The 24408-nt window shown below is 60.3% G+C and overlaps 1 protein-coding gene across 2 annotated transcripts in view; it reads left to right on the top strand.

The window, feature by feature from the left end:
• Positions 1 to 24408, top strand: part of ELFN1 (extracellular leucine rich repeat and fibronectin type III domain containing 1) — a 62174-nt gene that overhangs the window by 26375 nt on the left and 11391 nt on the right. Inside the window, exon 2 of one of the 2 annotated variants that reach the window (XM_072943451.1) lies at positions 7049 to 7210. The exons of the other annotated variant lie outside the window; for it this stretch is intronic. The gene's annotated coding sequence lies outside the window, so the exon portion shown is untranslated. The remainder of the gene's footprint in view (positions 1 to 7048; positions 7211 to 24408) is intronic. 2 annotated transcript variants of the gene reach the window in all.

The following is a 24408-nucleotide window of genomic DNA, read 5'->3' as shown; positions in this document are numbered from 1 at the left end:
ATCAGTCGGGCTTAAAAAACACGCTGGCAACAAATTGAAGCGCAGCTTGCCTACAGAAAAGGGCTCAATCCCAAGTTACTGCTCAGTGAACTTCGCAAAGTGCGCCCAGCACCCGCCCAAGGTAACTGCAGCCTGGGCTCCTGGCGCCTTCATTTTGTCCGTGTTTGCGCAGCGTGCAGACGCAGCCGTGGGTCGTGTGCTCTCCGCGGCGTCTTTGGCTGACGCCTCACTTGCGAGAGCCCCACCCCTCGGGGCGGGACGGGTTCCTCCGTCCCCGCTGCTGCGCCGTGCTCCCCAGCGTGGAGGCCCCCCGGGCTGCCCGTCCCTCCCGCCGCTGCTGGGCACGGAGCTTCTTCCCAGGTTCGGCTGCACCGGCTAGTGTTGCGAAGCACAGCCTTGAACAGGTGTTCTGTGGGCTTGTGTTCATATTTCTGTTGTCCAGGGGTGAACTCGCTGGGTCTGACCCTTCACGGATCTTGAGTGGTTTCCAAGTTGCAAAAACGTTCTTCGGCGTTATTGCAGCGATGGTGAGGGTTCAGTCCGGGCGTGCTGTGGTTGATTTACAGTCCTTCTCTCGAATATGAGAATGAATATATACATGCATGCGTGACAGGGGCATGCTGCTGCACAGCAGAAACAGACACATTGTAGCTGACTGTACTTCAATTTGAAAAAGCAATGCAGTCCTTCTCTTTGAACGCTCAGGTTGTTGGCAGTTTTTTCCCTTATGAAGTGGCAGTGGACGTCTCAGGCCACACTTTTTTTTTTCTCTTCGAGAGGATTTCTCTGCGATAGGTTCTTCAGGAGAAGACATTTGGCTCAAGGGGTGAACTTTCCTCCCACACTCCTTGCTTTTTAAAATTGTGAGATGTAATGGACAGTACGCACGGAAGAGTGCGGGAGAACGTGGGAACCGTGGAAAGGATGGTCGCTGTGTGGACATCTGTGTGACCACAGCCAAGGTGAGAGAGCGCGACAGAGCATCTCCAGCGCCCGGAGCCCTTCGGGCGCTCCTCCCTGGCACAGCGGCCCTCCCTCTCTTGGTCCCTGAATACAGCACCAGCTTCCCGGATGCTGTCTTCTGGGGCGGCCTGCCTTTGAACTCTACATAAATGTGGTCGTAGTCTGCCTGGACCCGGCTCTTCCGGTCGACATTATCTGGGGGAGACCTAGCCCTTCGCTGTGGGTGATCGTGAGCAGAGGCTGAGGGTCCCCCTGCGTCAGCCCTCCCCCGAGGCAAGGCTCTGACTTTGGAAGCTCGTCTGTCCTCGTGAGTGACGAAGCCGAGCACCTCTTACGGTCTGGCTTTTTGGGAACCGTTTGCGGGTCCTTGTCTGTGAAACTCCTTCTCAGGCCCTCTCCCCACTTTATTAAGGAGGTGTCTGGGTTTCCCTCAGTGAATCGGAGGTATTTGTAGATTCTTGATGAAAAAGCGTTTACTCAGAGGAGATGTCTGTCCTCTGACCTTAGTGGCTTGTGTTCTGTTCCTTTTGTGTTACATGTTAAGGGCAGAAATTCTTCCTTTTTATGTGGTAAGGTTCATCCGTGTGTTCTTACATGGGTGCACGGGAGGGAAACCCTCCTGTGTCTTTTTCGATGTTACCGCCTGAAATACGTGGCTCTCCTTTCCCCAGGGCGGTCTGCAGTCAGGCTGGAATGGGCGTCTGTGTGGCGTGGCGCCAGCCGGGGGTCCGCCCTGCCGCCGGCGCCCCGCCCTCCGTCGGCCTGCCACGCCCGCCCCGCCGCGCCCCCGCGTCCTGCTTCCATCCCCGGCTTCACTGGCCTGGCCTCGCACCGCGGGCGCACCGCTTCCGTGGCTGTATGGCACGTGGTCGCTTTCTGATTCGGTAAAACCCCCGTCACCCTTGTCCTTGTCTAGGACCGCTCTTGCTCTTCCGTGTAAACGGTAGAATCAGCTTGTCAAGCTCCACGGAAAGGAAAAAGTCTGCTGGGATTTTGACGGTGGTGACGGCGCACCTGTAGGTCAGGTTTCAGTGCTGAATTTTTAATGGACGCTCATGTTCGACTTGCTGCACACGCGTGGACACCCAGTCCACGTTTGTACGGGGGTTTCCATCCAGCACCCAAGCTCTCCTATTTATCACTGTGTTTGTTCCTTCTTTGGGGTTTTTAGGTGCATTATGATACCTGTGAGTAACTAGAGTTTCGTTTCTTCCTTTCTGATTCACATCGTTGTCATTTCTCTTCTCGCCTTACTGCGATGGCTGAGGCCACTAGCTCCGAGCTGAGCAGCGATGGTGGTAGCAGGCATCCACGTGTTCTTGATCTCAAGAGGAAAGCGGCAGCTTCACCATCAAGCGTCTTGTCTGCTGTCAGCTATGCACACTTGAAGGTCTTTTATCTGCGTTGTTAAGTGACTTTCTGAAAGAGCCGAGCCAGGTTCACCACAGCCTTAGCAGCGCCGGCTGCTGACTTCAGGGTTCGTCTTGCGTGGCCGTGGTGGGTCTTAGGTCGTTGTTTATCTGTGAGCCTATGTGGTGTCTCGCTGTGATCTCAGGAAATTTCGTTTCCCTGATTATGCGAGAGGTTGAACGCCGCCCCATGTATTTCTTAACCGACTGTGTTTCCTCCTGTGTGTCTGTTTCTCTGCCCATTTGTTTATACAATGTTGGTGTTTTAAAATTTTTGTTGTTTTTTTCTGTTCTTTTCCCTTACTTTTATATGGTCAAATCTGCCTCTCTTTTCTCTTACAATTTATTCTATTCCTCCAGAGCTTGGAAAGCCTGTCTCCCTCCTGAGGACTGATAAGTATTGAATTCTGTTTCCATCCAGCTTTTTTTTATGGCGTCATATTTCATATTTAACTGTTTACTCCATCTGGAACTTGTGGGGCTGTGGGGGTGTGAAGCGAGGAGCTAATTGCTGCTCGCAGTTTAAGGGGGAAGGGGCCTCATTTGCACTTCCAAGCCTCCGGCTCTGACTTCCCGGCGTCTGGGCTGAGTGGGGAGAGATTAAAGGGAGGAGGGGAGGCGGCACTGTCTGCAGCCAGCCTGGGAGCTGTAATCACGACGTCCCTTAGCTGCCTCTGCCTGACTTGAAGTCAGAAGCAAAGCGCTGTCAGCCCAGCTGAGCAGTGTCCCGGGCAAGTCCCTTCCTGTGTCTGGGACTCAGTTTCCTCATCCACAAGATGGGGGCACTCCTGATACCCGTCCCGTCAGGCTCTGCCACCGGGAGCACGTCCTGCAAGGAGCAAGGGGTCAGGCACACGCAGCACGGACCCTGGCTCACCTGTGGGGCGTCACGTCTCTGAGCCTCAGTCTCTTCATGTGGAAACTGGGGATGAGACGACCGTGGCTCCCGCCTCGTGGGGCCAGGCGGCCCTGCATGGACGTTCCTCTGCCATCACGATCATTATGCAGTGGGGTCAATGCAAGGATGGGGCGCCCCTTCCTCAGCCCCCCACCTCCCCTGCGCACAGTAGGTGCCTGGAAGGTGCTGCCCGTGGAAGGAAGGGGCATCCCCACTGCTGAGGCCTGCTGCGTGCCAGGCGGTGGGCTGGGCCCCCAGCGAGGCCGGGAGAGGGTGGTCGGGCGGTTCTGGGCCTGAATGATGCGGGTGCTGGCTGTGCAGACCTGGGAGGCCTTCCAGGCAGGTGCAAGGGGCCTGAGGGGTCGTGTGCAGGGGGTGGGAGGATGTGTTGGGGGAAAGGCTATGACCCAAGGGGCTGGGTGAGGAGTGCAGCCTGAGACTGGCAGGTCGTGGGGGGTCGCACCTGCAGGGCCCCAGGGCAGCCAGCAGCACCCCCATTCACAGGTCGGGGGCCGGCTCCTCACAGGCAAGCAGCCCGGGTAGAGGGTTCGCCCCGGGCCTCCTGGGGAGGTGCAGGACGGAGGAGAGGGATGGGGGGGCCGGTGCAGCTGCGGGGAGGCCGGGCTGCTGGCATCAGCAGCCCCTCCTCCCCACCTCGCTAAACAACCATTGCGCAAAATATGCAAATGGTATAATTACTGTTATTTGTTTTGCTGATGTGAGTGTTTGAAATGCAAATGTCAAGTTTGGGCCTTTCCTTTGTCCCACCCTCTCACTCCATCCTAGAAGGAGGAGGAGGATTTGGGGCGCCCCCCAGCTGCTGCCTCTGCCGGACGTGGAGGGGTTGCAGGGCCCCCTCCCGAGTGTGCCCACGGTGCCCCTCAGGAGGGGGGCGTCAGTCACCCCGCCCCCGCCGGGTGACCTCGTCATGGTCGCTGTTTACCTGGCCGGGTCCCGGGACCCCCAGCTTTGGGGCCCAGCACTCTCTGCCCCGTGACAACTCGGTGGAGGGGCTGGGCCCCGATTTCCCACCTGCAGAATTCTGCACAGGGGTGTTCCCCAGAAAGCGGAGACTCGGTCCCTGGGCAGCCTCTGGGGGCCCTGGTGAGCCCCCAGTATCACTGAGTGTGTGCGCTTCCTGGGGGTCGTCACCTTCGACCTCCAGCCCCGGGGGTCTCTGGGGCTGTCAGGGCTCTCAGAGCTGTGGCTGCTGGCCAGTGAGAGGTGTCACCATCATCTCCGTCGTTCGGAGCGGAGACTGAGGCTTGTCAAGGTCACTCTGGTCAGCGTGTCTCCATCAGGCGCAGGTTCCCACTGGCCCCTCCCTGCCCTGTTGCCAAGCAGGACAGCACCTTCTTCTGCCCCAGCTGCTCCGCCTGGACCTTGGTAGGCCCCCCGCACCAGGCAGCCCCAGCTGAACCCCTGCCCCGATGGGTCTTGCGGTTCCGATTCCATCGGCGGCGGGCCGCTCACGCCGTGGGTTCCCCGCCGCCTCGAAGCTGTGCGGCTGGCCTGGCTCCGGTTAGGAGCACTCCCTGGGAGGCCTTCCGACGGCCCCAGGCCAATGGGAGCTGGTGGCCTACACCAGGGGTGGCACCTGAGTGATGCTCCGGGCCGTCTGGGGAAAGAAAAGGTGTTATCAGTGGCACGTGGGTCGGAGTGGCCCCGGGCCGCTGTGGCCTGGTGCGCCCGTGGCTGCAGGGCAGGACGCAGGGTGGGGGCAGGGGCTGCGTTAAAGCTCAGGTTAGGCCTGGCAGGCGTGTGCAGAGTGAGCATGGGTGTGTGCGCACACCGCGTGCACGCTTCTGTCACCTGTGGGTCCGAAGTGACACTAATGGAGAGTGAAAAGCTCAGGGCAGGTGCTCAGCTCAGTGTGAGAACACAGGACTCACCGCAGACAGGGGCGCGGGGACCACAGATCTGCCCACGCGGTGGCCTGGCTTCTGCTCAGATTCGGGGTGGCATGGGGCACCGTCGCGCCTTTGGACAGCTGTGCCAGGATGCCTGAGAGTAGCTGGGCTGGAAGCCCGTGCACCGGTCCTGCCCAGCGCCGGCCGACACGGCAGGCCCGTCCCCCGGGCTTCCTGAGCTGTCCCCTCGTCCGTCTGTAACGCAGACTCTCTGTGAAGTGGGGGTGGGTATACAGCAGGCACTCAATCAGCACGCGTTCCTGCTTCTCCCTTGGGCTTCATGGGGCGCCGCGGCCCTGCTCCCGGCTCGGGGCAGCTGGGAGGCCGAGCTGGGGTTGTCGGCGTTACCAGGACCCAGGAGAGGAGAGCAGAGGTCGGCAGGGAGAGGGCACCCAGGCAGGTGCTGGGGCAGAGGCCTGGGGGTGGGAAGGGATGGGGTGCCCTGCTCCCTGGCTGCTGTGGTCTGGCCCAGAAGCCTCCTGGGGGGGACAGGCTCTGGGAGTTTCTGAGCCCCTGGGTTCCCTCTGTTTTTATTCCAATTACCTTTTCCAAGGCAGGTTCAGCCTCATTAGCATATTCAAATACAGTCCATTATTATTTCAATTGGCTGTTAAGTAATTAACTCTAATTGATGAACATTCCCCCACTTCCCCACATATTTTTTGGTTATTTACATCCGCTTCTAACCAACAATTTTAGGTAATTACATGCCAGTCACTCATCTATTTGCACACACACGCGCACATACATGCACAGGTACACGCGCACATGCTTCCTCGCACGACAGGCCCCCCTCCCTTTTAACTCCCACCCCCAGCCCAGGAGTTGGGGGCATGGTGGGATGCACGCAGACAGAAGAGGGGATCCCTCAGGGCTCCTGCCCAGGCCCTCCTGAGGGTCACCGCCCAGCCTCCAGGGGCTCAAGGTAACCGGAACCCCCCGCCTTACCCCCAGAACCCCCTCCCAAAGATGCGCCTCCTTTGGTACCCCTCTTCCTTACCCCCCAGCCAGGTGGCGCCACCCTCGAGCTGGTGGGAAGCGTGTCTTCAGTCAGGAAGGCAGAGCGCAGCCACACCGTGGCTCCTTCCTGCGTCTCGGCTGTGTGCCCCGGGAAGCGGACGCCCCTCCCAGCCTTGGTGTCCCTGCCTGCGAAGTAGGGCTCGAGTGATCGAAGGGGTGAAACGAGGGGCTGCGTGGAAGGCCCTCAGCACAAACAGAATGCTCAATGTTCGCTGGGGTTGATGAGGGATGGATGGTGGATGGACGGACGGACAGACAGACGAATGATCCTTCACACCTAGTGGGCTAGTGAGGAGACTCAGGCTGTAAACTGACTTGCCAAGGTCACATGCTCGTTACACTAGCCAGGCCGTGGCCCAAGGCTTCTGTTTCCTGACTTGGTTCCCTCCTGCGTGGCCGGTGATGCTGGTCTGGAATGCGGTGCCCTCCCCCGGGAGAGCCCTGCCTGGAGGGGAGCAGTTCTGGCGCCTGGGCTGTGCCTGCTGGAGGTCAAGGCTGTCGGGGGGTTGGGCGCACTGTGCTGTTCCTGTTCTTACCAATACGCGTATCCCAGAGCTTCCAGGGTTTCTGGGGGCCCGCCCAACCCCCAGGCCCAGCAGAGTGGAGCGGGCTGGAGACGCAGCGGTGACCACGGGCCCGGCCAGCCCGTCCTCCCAGGTTCCGTGTCAGCGCCTCCCCCCGCCCTTGGCCCTGCTCGTGTATCGCGGCCTCTGTTGTGTTACCAGCTCGGAGCGCGCACGGGGCCGGGACTCCTGAGATCTGGCCCGCGGGACCTTCTGAAAGCTGAGCCGGCTGTGGGCTGGCTGCCCCGATTTCCTCTCACTCCCCACCCCCCCGTCTCCACACAGTGGGAGCTGCCTCGGTGAGCCCGTGTCCTGCTCTTCGCCCGGACCCATGCTCTTCCTCTGCGTCCTGAGCTGAGGATGCGAAGCTCATGACCCCCACCGGGAGGAATCCACCAGCCTGGGCTTCTCAGACGGGCCGGGTCATTGGCGGGCCCTGACCCAAAGGTAAGGGACGTCCTTGCCCATGGGCTGTCCCAGCATGGGCGGCGGGGACAATGCATACGACCTGGGAGACAGGTGTGCCAGGTCATGGGTCAGGCCTAGAACGGCGGGGCCAGGTTTGGGTATCCCGCAGAAGCAGACGTCCCGTAGGGACTGACTCCTGTTAGAGGTGCTGCCCTCCTGCGGAGAGGGGTGGACGGAGGCGGCAGGGGCCCTCGGGTTTGACAAGAGGAACTGGGGTTTGGGGGCGCCCAGGAGCGGTCTACGTGGATTGTGGCCGTCCAGTATCCTCCCCTGATGAGTCAGGGGGTGCTCTGTGGGCTAAAAGGTTTTGTCTCCGACTCCTTTATGGGAATAGATGCGGTACCATGAGTTGGAGTCTGTAACGTGGTGTGTTAATGTCAACTCAGTATATATTTGAAGACAGACTCTTATATGGAAAAAACCACCTAAGGTGATGAATTGAGCACCTGAGTGGGTGAGGTGGGTCGGGGCTGCCATCCCAGTGGCCAGGCGTCCAGCGGCCAGCTGTGCCGTGTCTGCTGGGAGGCTCACCTCCGGCTGGAAGGTGCCTGGACGAGCTGTCTTCCTTTGGACGCTCAGAAATCTCAAGCGTGCCCTCTCTTGTTGACTGTGTCTTGGGTCTCTCCGGGCCGCAGGAGCCTCACGTGGTTCTGGGGTGCTGACTCAGCAGGTTTCAAACTCGGCTCCTGTGCGGCTGGTGTTTGGTGGGGGTTGCTTTGTGGTAGAGCTGGGTTGCAGTGCTTCATGTCACCAGCAGGAGGTGCTGATGGTGAAGGACACATTGAAAAGCGGATTTTAGGTTTGCAGGTTTCCCGGTGGATTTCTGGCCGCCGTATTTCTATAGACTGGGCTTATTTGAAGCGATCGTGACACGCTCTCCCAGCTCTCGTGAAAGGAAGCACTGGGAATGTGTGAGGCTCCCCAGACTTCCCTGTGGCTTTGAAGTGAGGCTCCTGGGAGGCGACTCCGGAGGGAGCTGAGGGTGGAGGGGAGCCCGCTGGGGAAGAGGCAGCAGGGTTCTGGGCAGAGGGACCAGCCTGAGCCGAAGCCTCGAGGGTGGAGAGGCTTAGCCCGTGTGAGAGTCAGAGCACAGTCAGGGGCAGCTGGAGCTGGTGGGCGAGGTGAGAGCTGGACAGGGGCCAGATCATGGGGTTGAGCTGCCGGGTCATTCCTCCGTCAGTCATCCTGCAGGCATCCGTCAGGTGCCTGCCGTTTGTCAGACTCTGGGCGTGGTGGCGCTAGAGACCCCTGTCCCTCCAGGAGCCGCCAAGTCTAGCAGGTTGGGAGGGCACAAGGGTGTCCTGTTCATGCTGTGTTGTGGCCCCATCTCTTTCGGGGGTGACATCATCGAGGCGGTGGGGGGCAGGGTTCTGAGCCCATCACAACCACCAGATCCATGTGACAGTGACACAGTGGGCCTCAGTTTCCCACATGAAACATGATGGTGTCCCCAAGGATTTGTTGGGAAGAGGGGACAGTCTGGGTAGGGGTGAGCTCTGACCACACAGCAGCCTGAGACCCCCATGGCTGTCCAGACTGAGGCCCACACAGCAGTGGAGCATGACACAAGTGGTGGACAGGACACCTCAGAGGCCAGGGCTGCAGGGGAGCGTGGACACTTAGGGCCGGGCTGGGTGGACTCAGTGGTGCTGACCTCAGGCCACCGGCATGGCCCTGAGGGTCAGGACAGTGAAGGACAGCCGGGGCTCGACTGAGGTCCTGGTAGCAGCTCAGTCCTTCCCCATCCTGTGCCTCTGCTCATCCTGTGCTAGAGTACCCTCTCTCCAAAGTTGTCTGTCTTTGGAGTGACTTTGGTGTAGGACAGACCCCCCTCCGCTGAATGTTGGATGTAGAATGCTGGAAAGGTCATTACTATCTCTGGCCTCGCATTCTTTTATCTGTGAAATGGAGAGGATGACCTCTCCCGTAAGGCGAGCATTCAGTGGGATGTGTGCATGGCCTGGCGCGCAGCAGGCACTCAGGAAACAGGAGTGGGTGTTGCCCCCTCCTAAGCATGAAATGGCAGTGCCCCTAGCCCATCACCTTAGATAAACGCCAGTTCTTTCCATCCCTCCGGAGGTGCCCGCCCTCCCAGCCCAGGTCAAGTGCAGGCTCACCCCTGCGAGTCCGGGATCCCCACAGCCGGCAGCACCTCCCCCGTGGCCCCCGTGGCCCCCGTGGCCCGTGCGTCTGCCTCCGTGCTCACCCCAGGCCGCGTGTTCCGCCGCCAGGCTCCTGAGCCTGGCAGGTGGCAGACACTGAGTGAATATTTGTTGAATGAATGGACGGGCTGTCTCCCCGCCCCGCCCTACCTGAGGAGGCAGGTGGCCAAGCAGATGGCCGGGCTCCTGCCGGGTCTGGCAGAGGAGCCCGCCCTCACACTAGGTCTTCTTCGGGAACCTGGGGGTTGGGCCGTTGTTTCCCGGACTCCTTCCAGATAGAACGTTTTGTCGTCCAGCGAGTTGAACTTCCTCAGTTGCATTCCTGCCTCCCTCCTCCTCCGCTTCCTGGTCCTAAGGCTTCGTCCCTAGCAGTTGCTTTTGTTGAAGCAATGACTAAGAGCCCAGAAGGAGCCCTTTGTGTGTTCTGATGGCCCCAGGTGACCTGTCAGGCAGGGCCAGCCTGTGGCCAGCGCTGTGGTCAGCACCACGGACAGAGCCACGGCGAGCCACCCCCGGCCGAGGGCGCGGTGGAGGGGAGAGACCTGGGCGCTGGTGGAGCTGGAGCCCGGCCCCCCTCTGTAAGGCCTCTCCGCTTCCTAAGCCTCGGTTTTCTACCCTGAGAAGTGGGGGTGGGGCTTTCCTCAGCAGAGCTGGCCTGGCATAGCGGTGACTTGCCCGAGGCCACCCAGAGGACACCCAGCAACTGTCAGAACCCACCCTTCCCTCCTGCACGTCCCTGCACCTCCCGCAGCTCCTCCTGGCTCCCCGCCCCCACCTCTCCAAGGAGCAGAATTATTTATCTGCCGGATGGTGACAGGCAGCAGTGGCTGGAGTTAGAGCTGCTGTCCAGAGATCAGCTGGCGGCTTCGGAGCAAACAGCCCGAGCTAATTAGCAAAAGGTCACGCCTGCTCCTGGAGGCCCTGCTTTTGAAGTCGGGGCCTCACACAGGCAGGCTGGTAGGAACTGAAGCTTGGAGTTAGTGGCTTGGTTACCAGGACAGCTTCAAACCCCAGCCCACGGCTCATCGCCTGATTGCTGAGGCCACAACTCTGAGGCTTCACCTTCTGGAGATTCCCAGCGCCGGGGTCCAGCCATCCAGCCACTGCCCCAGGCTGGACAGAGGCCAGAGAGCAGCCCTCAGCATGCATCGAGGGCTAGCGGTAACCCGCACCTGCGTCCCACCCCGCACCCAGGGGCAGACTGTACCCAGCAGCGGAAGTGCAGGGCTGGGCAGCGGCCACCCACGCACCCCCTACATTCTCTCTGACTGTGTTCTTACTGTTCTTCTCTAAGTAAATTTACTTTTTAAAAACTTAAATACATTTGTTTAAAAGGGAAGTTTTATGGCACTACTACAAGTGGAGAACAAGCCTCCTTTTCCATAAATAGGATTCATAATCATAAAAATAAATTCAGTGGAAACAAAACAATGTTATTAAATTCCAGTTGGATGCTGGGGCCCAGTGGAGACTCAGAGCCCAAGGCCTGGTATCACTTCATTAAAAAGGGAAAAGAGCAAGTGTGCAGAGACGTTCAAGACTTACTAGCCCTGATCCGAGTGATCAGAAGCACTGAATAGAATTAAATTGAGAGCAACTTTCTAATGAAATTATTCAGCATTATTTTATGCTTTGTCAGCTAGGGGCTGAATTTGGCTGCAAAGGCAGAAAGCTGACCGTTGTGTGGTTGAATCCCATGTAGGGATTTACTTTCCTCATGTAGAATGCAGCCGTCGGGGTTGGGCACGGTCTGAGGAAGTTGTCAGCAATCCAGGTTCCGTGTAGCTTCCTCCTCTGCCAGTCTCAGCATTTGTCCTCACAGCTTCCAAATGGCTGCGGCATCTCCAGCCCTCGTACCTGCATCTCAAGTGGGGAAAGCAGGGGAGGTGAAGGGGCGGGAGCACGCCAGCCGAGTCCACTCCCTGCTGTCAGGAGGGTGGCGGCGGGCATCCAGGCCTGCTCTCTTGCCCAGTGTGGCCCACTCCTGTCTCGTGGTTCCTCTATTTGCTGCACACTTACTTGGCACCTGCTGTTTTTCAGGCAGTAGACCCCTTCCCTTGTGGTGTTCATGAGGCCACGCTGGTGTTCACGAGATGAGTCACGGCCCCGTCCTGGGGCGTCCTTCCTTGCTCCACCCCACACCTGGCTCTGGCTGTCCACAGCTCAAGGTCAAAGGTGGCCCCACCTCAGCCCCCGTTTCTCCTCCCCTCAGACCCAGCGTGCCCTCGCCACCCGCAGGGGTGTCCGGGTTCAAGCGCCCGGTCAGCCTGTGCAGAGCAGCTCTTCCCTCCCCTCCAGCCCTCTCGGGGCCCTGGGTCCCTGTCCGTCCGCTCTGGCCTCCTGCAAAGCCCCTCCTTGGCGTTTCTGTCCCTCCAGCCAGCAGGGGGGCCAGGACACAGGGGCCGAGTTTCTGCTCTTGGACCTGAGTTTGTCTCTTCATCTCTTTGTAGAACGTGCATCCTGTGGCTCCTGAACTTAACTTGCAGGAGGAGGGTCAGGGCTTGGGGTGGGCAGGCCCTGGGGACCCCTCCTCCCTCAGGCTGGGGCTCCTGGGTCATGCCTGCTGCCCCTGGGCCGTCCTTGCCTCGGGCTTTGTCCTTCAGCCTGAGCTCCTTCTCATCCCCTCCCCTCATAGACCTGACCTCTAGCCTTTGACCTCTCTCCTTGGCATCAGTGCCAGGGACCTGTTATAGGTCCCAGATTTAAATATGGGTCCCCGGGCTGACCAGCTGTGCAATCAGGGGCAGGTCACTTAATCTCTTTGGGTTCTACGTCCGTGCGTTGAGGATGACGGCAGCTGCTGGTGGGGCTCTTTGAGGAAGTGAGTGAGAGGCACGGAGGGGGCGCCCCACCTGTGCCTCCTCCCCGTCTCCCCTCCCGTCTCCCAGCTCCTGCTCCGTGGGTGCTTACATCCTGCACAGTGTGCGTGAGCCTCTCTGCGGTACGTGTCCTCATGAGCCCGTGGGGCCTCTGTGCCCCGCCCTGTCCTCCCTCCGCTCGCTCCGCCCCAGTGACTCACAGCCAGGGCTGCAGCCTTGCTCCCCAGCCCCACCCAGCGAACTGTGAATCCAGCAGCCCAAGTGGGCCCGGGGCATGTGGGGGGCGGGGAGGCCATTGCCAAGGCCAGGTCGATGGCAGCTGTGGGGGTGATGGGAGAGGGGAGGTTGAGGGGAGAGTGGGATTTGGAGCAGGCTGGAGCAGGCGGCCAGCACGGGGCATGGGAGCCAGAAGGGAACTAGCAGACAGAGCTGGTTTTTCATCGTGATGATTTGATGCGGAGGGACGGGGCCCAGAGCTCTGGAGATGCTTCTCTGCCAGGAGGTGCAGGCGGAGGGGCCAAGGACGCATTCACTGAGCACCTATTGCGTGCAGGCCCTTCCCGTGCCCGGGCTCATCTCACACTGTGACCTTGAGTGTCAGAGTGACTGCTGGATGGCCGGCGCCTGGGGTCCCACCCCCACTTGCCAGACCTGCAGCCTCACTGCTCTCCGGGTGGAGACCGAGGGTACCTGGAGCCCTTGGGGAGCTCTCTGCCTGTCCTGGCCGAGGCTGCTCCGGGCTGGCCCTCACCCTGGATGCGTGAACGTCCCCAGCCTGGCTGCTTGCAGCTTGGCCCTGAAGTGCCAAGTTCACGCGGGCAGGCCGCAGTTCCAGGCTTGACAGCTGACAGTCTGAGGCTCCTGGAGAGGGGTGGGCGGGGGCGGGACAGTGTGCTTGGTCTTTAAATACACGCTGTGGTCCTACTGTGTGCCCCCTGCAGAGGGGGACACGGGAGCTGGAGGGCCAGGCCTGGCTGGGGATGTGGCTCCCACGGGCTTTGACCCTTCCATACTGGACGGTGTGTGCAGGCAGAGCTCAGAAGAGGAGCAGGCTTCCCAGGGCGAAGGGTGGGCAGCACTTGGGTGAGGCGGGCGGGCGGCGTACAGGAGGCCTTCCCCGGTGTCAGGAACGGCGGGAGCAGTGGCATCTCCACAGCACAGAGCGTGTGCAGTGCAGGAAGCACGGCCGGCCCGCGGCGGGAGTGGGAAGAGGTACAGTGAGGGTGGCAGGGACAGCTGCAGGGTGTTGGGGGTGCCTCCCCTCCATTCCCCTCCCCCAGGGCAGTCCCAGGTCTCGCCGAGCTCCCTCCCTGGTGATCTGTTCCCTTGAATGAGAAGGCCCTCGTCTGTGTTAGTAAGCGGCTAAACTCCCCCAAAGATCTGGCCGTGTAAATGAGACAGAGGTCGTGGCCCCGGGCTGGTAGGGCAGCTGTGTCACTGTCTGTGTCTGGGACCAAAGTGGCTGCTCCGGTTCCCAGCGACACATCTTCATCCCAACTGGGCAAGGTGCCTGCATGCCCATTCCCTTGAAGGGGGCGATTCAGCAGGGTGCCCTTCAACTCCACGCACATCCCATTGCTGGAGCAGGGTCAGAGGTCATGCCTAGCCGCAAAGCTCTGAGGGCCCCAGACTCATCGAAGTTAATGATGCAGGTCTCGGCCTCATCCTCATTTCTCGTCCCAGAACGCCAGCCTCTCAGCCTGGGTTTCGGTGATGCTGAGGGTGGTGTGTCTCAGAGGTGGGGAGATTCCCCGCCCACATTGTGGCCTCTGAGGGCCTGGCGCTGTCCGGGGTCCTGACTGCCTGCAGAGGCACGGCGCTGAATGCTGCCACCCTCCCTGCCGACAGGCAGCCCGCACCCCCCTAGGGACCCCTCTCGTGCTCCAGGGTCCAGTCTGGACACACCCATACGTGAAGATGCCCATGCTCAGAGGTGGCTCCCTCCCCCAAGCCCGGGCCCGAGGAGACCTCTGGGGCACATCCTGACCCTAACTCATCTACAAAATTGGGACCCTAGTAATTACTGCTCCCCGTTCCTGCAGAGGGTCCCCACGTACATGGTATTCAGTGCCCTGAACCACGCCTTCTGTCTTGAAACAGCCTCTCCTCTGCTCTTGGCATCTGGGCTCCTCCTCCCTCTGGAAGGTCTTCCTTCTCAGGTGCCCCTAAGTGTCGGTCCTCCTGAGGTCCCTGACCACGCTTCCACCTCATGCCGCGCCCTTTCCCTGCCCGGTGTCAGCCGCATTGTGCAGGCAGTGCCTGGACCGTCTGCTGCCTACCTCCTGCCTGGTCCTCTCTGCCCAGCGCAGGCCTTGGGGCGTCTCCCCTTGTCCTCTGTCGCAGGCGCCCCAAGCTCGGCATGGCTCTGACTGCACTGACTCGCCGTAACTCCCCGCTCCCTGCTGTTCCCCACCTCAGCTGAGGGCGGAAGCAACCCACCGCTTGGTCGATCAATGTTCACGTCTTTCTGTCCCCCATTGTCAAATAAGTCACCAAGTGACATTGATTTGACCTCCTAAGTACCTCCTCTCTCCCTCTCCAATCTCTTACTGGAGCGTGACACGCACACAGAGAAGTGATCTATCGCCAGTGTGTTTAGCTCGGTGAACTTTCATGAACTGGACACGTCGTGTCCCCAGGACCCAGGTCACGAAGCAGGGCATCACCAGCCCCCCCCCCCCCCGGCGCTCCTCATGTCCCCTTCCAGTCGCCACCACAACGGTGACCACTAGTCTTCTCGAAACCATGCTCTTGCGCCCGCTCTGGAACTTTGTGTAAATGGTTCGCTCAACACCGTGCTTGTGACATTCGTCCGCACTGTTTCATCCTAAGGGCTGTTCCGTTGTCTGGATGCACCGCGGTGTGCGGTCCGGTCTCTTGTTGATGGGCACTGGGCAGTGTCCAGTTGGGGCTGCTACGAATAGCGCTGGTGAATATCCGCGTCTCCGTGTGCACGTGTGTGCATTTCCATCAGGCACAGTCTGTGCTTCGTGGTTCCATTCATCTCTCCCTCTCCTTCCACGAGCCAGTCCAGGACCCCGTCCGGTGTCCTTCAGTGACTGGTGCAGCCTGGTCTCTGCACACCCGCTGTTGTCCTGTAACAGTCCATTCTCCATCAATAGCTAGGGTGACCTTACCTCCTCTCTACTGAACCTGCAGTGGCTCCCTAGTGCCCCGGGACTGAGAGCAATGCTCACTGCAGGTCTGCCCCTCCTGGGTTCCTGTCACCCCACCCACCCCTCCTTCCAGGTTCCAGCTCTCCTGGCCTCTGGCCTCCCTCACAGTTCCTGCCCTGTCTTCCCTTTGCTCACCTACTGCCTTTGCACGGCCGAGTTCTCTCTTAAGTCTGCAGAAATGGTACCTCTCTGGGAACACTGGCTGGGACCTGGACCCCACAGACTAGGCTGAGCCCCCCCGACCCTCCCTCCGCCAGCTCCCCCCCCACCGTGCTCTCCCATGACCACACCTCACTCGGGCTGGTTGGAGCTCTGTCTTCCCCTCCAGGCCGGGAGTTCCAGGGCGTCAGTCGTGCTGTCCTCTGCATCCCAGTTAGACCAGCATCTGGCCCGTGGTGGGGCCTCGCTCGCCGTCTGTCTGAAGTGGGCAGGCAGGGTGGGAGCTGCGGTCCGTTCTGCAGGAGAGAAATCAGGAGCTCAGAGCGAGGGGCTCACAGTCCCCCAGCGGCCACAGGAGGAGGAGCTGCGTTTAGACGGCTGTTCATGCAGTCTGTCCGGGAGGAGCTGCTTCCGGGAGCCGTTGGCAGATCTGTGCCGTCGTCCTGAAAACCAGACACAGCAGGGTCTCAAGTTGTGGGGGAGGGGGACAAGCAAGGAACAGATCCGGGGCGGGGGCGGGTGGCACCTGCACTCACAGCCCCAGGGGCCCCGGCCGCCCCACACCCTTGCCCGGGCTCGTTTCTCAGGCCCGCCGACAGCATCCGGCATCTTCCCTGGTGAGCTCTGTGCCTTCTGGAGCTGCCCCAGGCGGACGCCTCTTGTTTCCAGCCCCACTCCCACCCCCGTTTCCTCATCACGAGGAAGCCCACATCCTTGCCGGGACATCCACCCACCCCTCTGTTGGGGGGGGGGCATGGCGGTGGAGTGGGGGCGAAGTCTCCAGTGTGGGCCATGGGCTTCCTCTCCTGCCTTTGGTTCCTCCAGAGGCCGTCCAGCTCACCTCAAGCCCCATCCAGCCTCCAAAAGGGGCAGCAGGCCCAAACCCCAGCCGGCTTCAGCCCCCACCCAGGGGCAGCGAGAGCACCCTGAGGCCGGGTGCCAGGAAAGGATGGGGCGGCCACCTTCACCGCCCAGCCGTACCCGATGGGCCGGTGGGGACCAGATGGCCCTCTGCCTGGCATGGTGTGCCGGGAATGGGGCCGGTGTGGCTGCTGTCCTGAGATCCTTGAAGGCCCTTTCTACTCCGGGCGTCGTGGGCCCTGAGACCACCTCTCCCTTCCCGGGCTGGGCCCCTCCGCCCCCGAGCCCACTCCCCATCTCTGTACCTGGACCTCTTCTGCGGAACTGGCGTGACGACTTTCCATTACAGGTAACGTGGGCGGCCTTTCATTGTCATCAGAAGTACCGACGGCTGTGCGCTGAGAGCTCAGGCTCGGACCTCGCGCGTTCAGCCGGCCAGCGGGCAGCCCGCACCGTCTGCCCGGGCCGGACCCCAGCCGGGCCCCTCGCCCACGTGCTCCCTGTGCTCAGAGCCTCGGTCTCCTTGTCTGTAAAATGGGAGCCGTCGTACGATTATCTGCTTCATCGCGTCACTCTGGGTTGAACAGTACTTCACAAACATGCGTCAGCGCTCGGTGGCCGTTCGCTGGCCCGATGCTGCCTGGTCTGCTTGGCCCTGAGCGGCAGCTTCTGCCTTTCTGAGGAGGAGGCAGGAACGCAGGGAGACGGAGCGGCTCGCCCCAGGCCCTCATCTGGCAAGTGGCAGCTCCGTCTGCAGAGCCAGAGCGCTCAGGCCCCTGCCTCGGTGCCCTGTTGGAAGGGGGCTCGGGGGTCAGAACGGAAGCAGCTATAGCTCTGACCTCGCGCCACCTCCTCCTGGACCCCCAGCCCTGGGGCGACAGCATGGCCCTCATGTCCTTAGTGGGGGGAGGTGGGGTACAGAGGAGCCCCCTGGAGAAGGATCAGGACCACCAGGTCCTCATTCTGGTTCTGCCACAATTGCTGTGTGACCCTGGGAAAGTTCTTTGCCTTCTCTGGGTCTATGAGTACAAGCTCTTAGAAGGCAGAGGCCGGAGCTGGGAGGTTCTCTGACCTGATTCTTCAGGCATGCTGGGAGGGCTCAGCGAGGGTGGGCACCAGCTGGACGGTTCACCCCTGTCTGCCACTGCCTCCCTGGCATGGTACCTGGCACACAGTAGGTGCTTTAAGCTCTTTGTCGACGGGATGGGAGAGGCTGGAGTGTCAGAGCCATCAGCCTGTGAGATGAGCACTCGCCCCCCCTGCCCCCGCCCCGAACCCTTGCAGGGTGCATCATGCATGTGCCAAGCCTGCCAAGTTCAGTCCGTCAAGTGTTTCCTCAGCGCCTGGTTGAAGCCAGGCCCGGCCAGAGAGGCTCAGGGTGGACGAGGGCTCTTGGAGAGGGGGCTGCCCCCAGCACCGTCGGCCACCACTGTGGCTCTGTCGACCTGGAGTTGTGAGCCCATGACACACGGAGGTCCTGGAGGGGAAGCGTGAGGGCTGGGCTCCAGCCCACCTTCCGGCCTCAACTCCCCTGTGATCCTGAGACCTCTCCCTCCCTCTCCTGCCCTCAGCGTGTCCACCCGTGCTCCAGGGGTCAAGTTCACGGCTGGTGTGTTTCATCCTGTTTTCCGTGGTTGTGACACCGACAGCCTTCTGCGCAGCCCCGGGACTGGTGGTGCTGGTCAGCAGCCCCAGCAGCCTGGGCCTGGTCAGACCGAGCAGCGCCCCCTCTAGGCAGCGGGCCCGTGAAACAAACACAGACACCCCGCCCTGGAGGCCTGCGGAGTCAGGACCAGGGCTGGGTGGCGGGTGGAGGGGGGTGTTTTTAAAGCTCACGAGTGATTCTGGTGGTTTTCCTGGTTCAGGACGGAACACTGCTTCGGTCCACCCCAACCCCGTGCACCCCTCTCTGACAGCTGCCTCTCCTTGCACACCTCTGGTGACAGGGAGCTCAGTCTCACACTGGTCGATTCCTTTTCAAAACATTTTAAAATTTATTATAAAATATTGAAGACATCTCAAATATTTAAGAAATCTCCAATAAATGTTTCACTAATTATAAAATATGCAGCACAGCCCAAGGTATGAAGAACGATGCCATGAATGCCTGAGCATTCTCCTCCGGCGAAAAGCTGTCCCATCAGTGCCTGGGGTGGGGAGGCCCTGGGGGCGACGGAGGGGCCACTCAAGTTCCCCCTGACCCCCGCCGAAGCTTCTGGAGCACCCCTCCCCGACCGTATCGCCTGCCTTTTTCTTTCTAAAATTTTTACTGTGGTAAAGTACGTGTAACATACAGCTTACCGTCCTGCGCGATTCTGAGCGTGCAGGCAGGGGTGCTGAGCGCGTCACGCGGTGCAGGACTCCTCCTGCCCCCCCACCAAGGGAAGCCCTCTGCTAAGGTTTGTGATGGTATCTCTCCCGCCCTTTCCCACTCACACTCTGTTGGTCGGAGCCGGCGCGATACCGCTTGGCGTGTTTCACAGCCTCGGGTCTGGGGCGCCCAGCACCGAGTGGCTGTGGAGGCGCGAACAGGCTAATTGCTGTCGCTGGGCCTCTGCTGTAGAACGGATGATGGCAGCGCCGACTGCGCGGGACAGGGTTAGACTCACAGCACGCTGCTGGACGTGCAGCTGTGGGAAGAGTGTCTGGCACGCAGCAGGCGCTGTGAGCGTGAGGCGTCGTTACCCCGAGGTCTGGAAGCAGAGCCTCTGGGGGTGTGGGCTGAGCGCGCTGGGCAGAGCCGGTCACCACCTCCTCCATTCTGCCTGACCTACCTCTGTTAAGTCAGCCTGAGTTACCTGTGGAACCTGCTCTTGCCTCTTTCTTTCCCTGTGAGTGAGGTGGAGCCACGCTCCTCCGCTGACCCCTTCCTGGCACGTGTTTGCTGTGCAATTCACTGAGGTGGATCCGAGCCGTTGCTGCAGCTGGAGGGAATGCCTGGATTCGGGCCTCGAACTCCAGCGTCTGTCCCCTTCCTGCAGGCTCCCAGAGTTCGTCCAAACTGCAGCTCACCATGAGAACTGGGTGCAGACGGAGCTGCAGGCCACCCAGGCACCCTGGGGGCACCCCGGTCCTTTGAGTGACGCCGTCTGTCTCCCTCCGCACCCGCCATCACTCCGCCCACCTTGCTGGAGGCCCAGCCCCGACAAATGTCAGACTGTCCTCCAGGATTAGGGCCTGCGGGGCAGCTGCCCCTGGCACCCCAGTGCCCGGCGGTAGCAGGGCTGGTGCCACATTCAGCGGGAGAGTGAGCTAGGGAATAGGGCGGTAACCGCACAGCCGCCTGGGGTCGTGACATCACGTCTCAGAGGGAGGCTGCCTGGCCTGAGATCCTGCCTGCAGCCACCCTGGGGACCCCACGCTGGCAGAGGTGAGCCGGTGACAGGTGTGTGGCCTGCAAGCCAGGAGGGGAGTCAGACGCCTGGCAGACAGTGGGAGGAGGAGGTGGGGGGAGCCACCACAGGGCAGCCCCCCAGCCCAGCGAGGAGGAGAGTCAGGAGGGGAGCGTGTCCTCACACCCCACCTGGGACAGTTCCAGCCTTGCCAGTTACAGCGAAGGCTGTACGTCCTCCAGCTGCTCCGGCTGTCGCCTCCTGCCCGCGAGGGGATGGGGAGCAGACACTTCTGTGTGATGCTTATGTGTGTGGGTATGCAGGATGGGTGGGCAGGTGGCAGAACTGCAGCCGAGGGGTTGAAGTCTGGGGACTCACACACGGTCACACACAGTGACACACACATACACGGCCGCATGTGTACCCCTGGTTGTGCACAGGCACGCACTCACTCACACCCCCCAAGCAGGTCTCAGGCCCTAAAATGCTGGCCCCCGGGTCCCCACCTGCGTTGCCTGACCCCTCCAGCCTTGTGGCCCTCCCACCAGAAGCCACCCTGCCTGCGGCCCTGAGATGGGGCTCTGGGAGATGCCTCTGACCCACCCGGGGCCCCCAGCCCCCTGTTCACTCACCTGCATTTCACTCCCTTGGTCCTTTGGAGCCGATGTGAGCAGCAATTCTGTTAACAGTGACACGTGCATCACACAGCCCCTTTCTTGCTCAGCCATCTGCTGCGGTTCCATGCCCTGAGTGCATGAAATACTGAGGGAATGAGTGAGTGACTGTGGGAAGAGGTCTCTGCCCAGGCTTCAGGGCTGAGATGGAGGGGGTGAGTCTCTAGCCAAGGTCTCCCCATCATCTGAGTCACCGAAGTGTGTGGCCTTGGTCCTCCTACCTGGGGAAGCTGGAGATGATGGAGACAAGGCCTTTTATTCTGGCGGGGGGATCTCCTTAGGCTTCGGGCCAGGTAGCTGGGGCTGAACCTTCCTTTGACTCTCCTTGAGACCTCCAGCCGTGCCCAAGGGCCTCCTTGGGAGAGTCCTGGGCTGCCGGGGGCTTCTGTTCATCTGCTCTTCGAGCTCGCTGACCCGGTGCCTTCCCTGACCACGCTTGGCTGGAGGCTCCGGCTGCGTTCCCAATCTTCACTCTTAACCCCTTGGACTTGAGATGTGTCTTCTCTCCACCCCATTTGAGGGGATGGAGGTGAGGGGGCTGAGGGCCCAGGGTCCAGGCTGCGTCCTCCTCACTCTTGACCGTCAGGAAGCCCCACCCCTTTGCACACCCTCCCTTGGGCCATGGAACTGGTGAGAGGCAGGGCCAGACCCAGATCCCAGGCACCCTGGCCTCCACTTTCCACCCCCCCCGGCCCCCAGCTGGGGTCAGACTCACCTCAGAGCACCAAGCAGGAGTGGGAATGGGGGAGGCCCTGGCCCCCGCTTCCCAGGGCGTCTCGGTGACTAGCAGGAGAGCAGCCTCTTCCAGACCCATCCCATTCTTGGCCTTTCAGTTATAATTAATGTTTGCTGTGTTATTAGATGGACTTTTTTATAGACGCAGAGATGAGGGTTTACAGAGCTGGCAGGGTGAGCAGAGGGGCGGCTGCAGGCAGCCCTCCGTCTGGGTCCAGCCCAGCCCAGCCTGCCCACAAGCCCCATCATGCTTCTTTCTCATGAGTGTCAGTGGTCCCATTTGTCAGGAAAGTAAACTGACTCTCAAAGAAGAAAGCTCCACAAAATAGCCCACCCGGTGAGCAGCAGGGCAGGGGTCCCACGCAGCCCTCTGGGCTCTCTTAGTCAGGCGGGCACTGACCGGTCTTCCCTGACTCCCAGAACCAGACCCCCTCTCTGGACTCCCAGCAGCACTCAGGTCCTGCCCCGAGTTCTTGGGCTCCCTCTGAGATTGGGAGTGAGGTTTGGGGCACAGGGCTCACCCTCCTGCTCTCTCACTGGTGCTCAGCCCTGGGTCGGTTATCCGCTGCTGCGTAACAAGCTACCCCAGCCTCAGGGGTGTGAAGGAGCCCCTGGCTCTGGGAGCAGAACTGGGCACAGGCCCAGCTGGGCAGTTCACCTCCGCTCCATGTGGCGTCAGCTGTCCTTTCCAGCAGGCTCTCGCCCTCCAGACCCCGTCCCCCACCCCCGACCCCCCGCGCCCCAAGCTTCTCCAGCACATGGTGTCCGGAAGTTGCTGTTTTGGGTGGCGACTGCTTCCAAGAGACAGCAAGTGGGCCTGCTGGGCTGGCTGAGGGCTGTGCCCACGACGGACACGGTTTACTTCCATCAGCGCTATTGGTCAGCGTGGGTTCGGGCCCCCCGGCTTCAAGGGGTGCAGAGACAGACCCCCTCGTCGTGGAGGGGGGGCCAGGTCCTGTTGCAGACGAGATGGGAGGGGAAGCTGCAATCACTTTTTGGGAGAACCACCTGCTGTAGCAGCTGCGGCCTCACCTCCCGTGTGAAGGAAGGTTTCCCGTCCGCTAGAGCGGACGTCCTGAGAGGGTCTGCGCCTAAGGCGACGTCCTTGTGTCCACGCACGGGCGACTCAGAATGTACATTAGAAGGCCCCGTGAGGGTGGTCTCACAATCCTGACCTCACCGGAGAAGGCTGGGGTCTCCCTCCGAGGCCCCGGGCAGCCCCCACCCCCCTCCCCGCCAGCCCGTCCCTAATCGCCCTGTCCCCCTGGGAGCCACTGCAGGATTCCCCGAGTAAGATGCCTGTTGTGAGCTCCCCCGCCGGGGATTTCTCTGCTGCTGACTCTGCCCAGAGCCGCCCCCGACGCGTGTAAATCTGGACTGCACAGAAGACAAATGGGGGTGACATTTCACTTGATAAAACGGCCATGCACTTCACAGAGTGGTTCACGGGGCTGGTCTACACGCCTGTCCCGGGCACTTCTCCCATGGAGGCTCATAAAATCAGAAGCATTCCTTGCCTGAGCTGTTAGCCGCCATCTGGAGGAACTCACTCGGGGTGGGAGTGAGAAGCGCCCCGAACTGTGAAGACGGTCCAGGAAATGAAACCCCACAGGGATCTCGCCTCGGAATACTGGGTCAGAATTCCTCAGTAACAGCAGCAGCAAAAATCCTCACTAAGACGGGCAGGTTCAGTTCCGCGGAATGTTAGAGAGAGATCTGCCACGATTATGTGGGGTTTATGGGAAGAATTCAAAGATGGCTTAATATTAGAGAAACCTATTAATACAATGCACGGTATCAGCAGGTCAGCCATAACGCTCTGTTAATAAATGACAAAAGGCATATGATAAAATCCAAGGCCAGTTTCGGATTCTAAAGTAACTGCTAAAAATAGAACCAGAAAGATACTTTCTTATCGCAGTAAACAGTCTGTGTCTCAGTTCAGCCGCTGGTGTCGTTCTAAATGATGAAGGCTTTAATGATTTCAATTCATGAACTTCTATTAAAAAAAAAAAGTGTCCTTTATCGTTGTCCAGAGCGATCGCTGGACGCAGCAATAAGACATGAAACAGAATTAAATGGGATACAAGACAGAACTGTAATTATTTGCAGACAATATGATTTGAGACCTTAGAAACCCAAGAGAACCAACTGAAAAAAGAACTTAATACGAGAACGCGGTGAAGGTACTGGCCTGGACAGAACACAAATGTGCACAGATCGGTAATTTTCATCCGTACCAGCAACAACGGGTTGGAAAACGTAATGAAATAAACGGTCCCCACTCACAGTATTGACCAAAAAGCCTCCGTGGAATTCCCAGGGATGAGGTTACGAGAAAAAATGAGGATCATTAAGAAGAACTCTGAAGTTTCGTGAGAGACGTCAAGGGAAGCAAGAGGAGGGAGATAGGCCACGCTGGGCGGAGCATGACAAACCTGAGGTTCTTCCCAAATTCACCCGTAGGCTCCAAGCAGCCCCGTCGGCACCTCGGTGGCCTGTTCTGAAGAGCTAGGTAGAGCTGCTCTGAAAGTTCATCAGAAGAGTGTGCGAAGGCTGCGGTTCTTCATAGACACCGAGGCCTCTTGCAGGGAGACAGAGACTTGAACGATGCTGACTGCTGTCACAGGAGAGGGAAGGAGTCCTCAAAGGAACAGAACAGTCCCCACACAGAGGCCTCCTTAGTGGGTGACCGTGGAATAATGTACCACCCAGATGGGAAGCATCTGCAAGTGAAAGCAGACGCCTCGGTACTCGCTGTGTGACAGGGGCAGCGTGGACTGCCGGCCCGGGAGCACCGCGACTCACCGCTGGCCTCCTCTCTAGGTGACTGTGGGTTGAGTGTTTTCACAAACCCAGTCAGCATGCGTTTCCTGCTCAGCCCTGCTGGCTTCAGCCTCGGATCAGCCAGGGAGCCTGGCCTTTGCCGGAGGGGTCACGGTGGGCAGCTTGGGCAGCTTTGGGATCCCCAAGGGGAGACCCCAGCCCCAAGCTGAGCAGAGGACACGTGGCAGGAGCACGGCTGGGTGGTGGAGGGGTGAGCGAGTCAGATGGAGGAAACAGCATCTTAGAGAAGGCGTGAGAAATGCAGGTTGTCACCTTACAGGGATGTGAGGGACAGGCAGGGCCCATCAGCAGCGCCTGGCTGGCCCCCTGGGGACATGGGCTCCTCAGGGGGACTGGGGAGCTGTGTGGGGTTGCCGGGGAGGAGGGGGCAGGCTTGACCAGCTGTTCCCTGTGAAAAGCACACTCCAGCCTG

Source organism: Vicugna pacos, chromosome 18 (genome assembly GCF_048564905.1).
Source record: "Vicugna pacos chromosome 18, VicPac4, whole genome shotgun sequence".
NCBI lineage: Eukaryota > Metazoa > Chordata > Mammalia > Artiodactyla > Camelidae > Vicugna > Vicugna pacos.
This window is presented reverse-complemented; position numbering and strand designations above follow the sequence as displayed.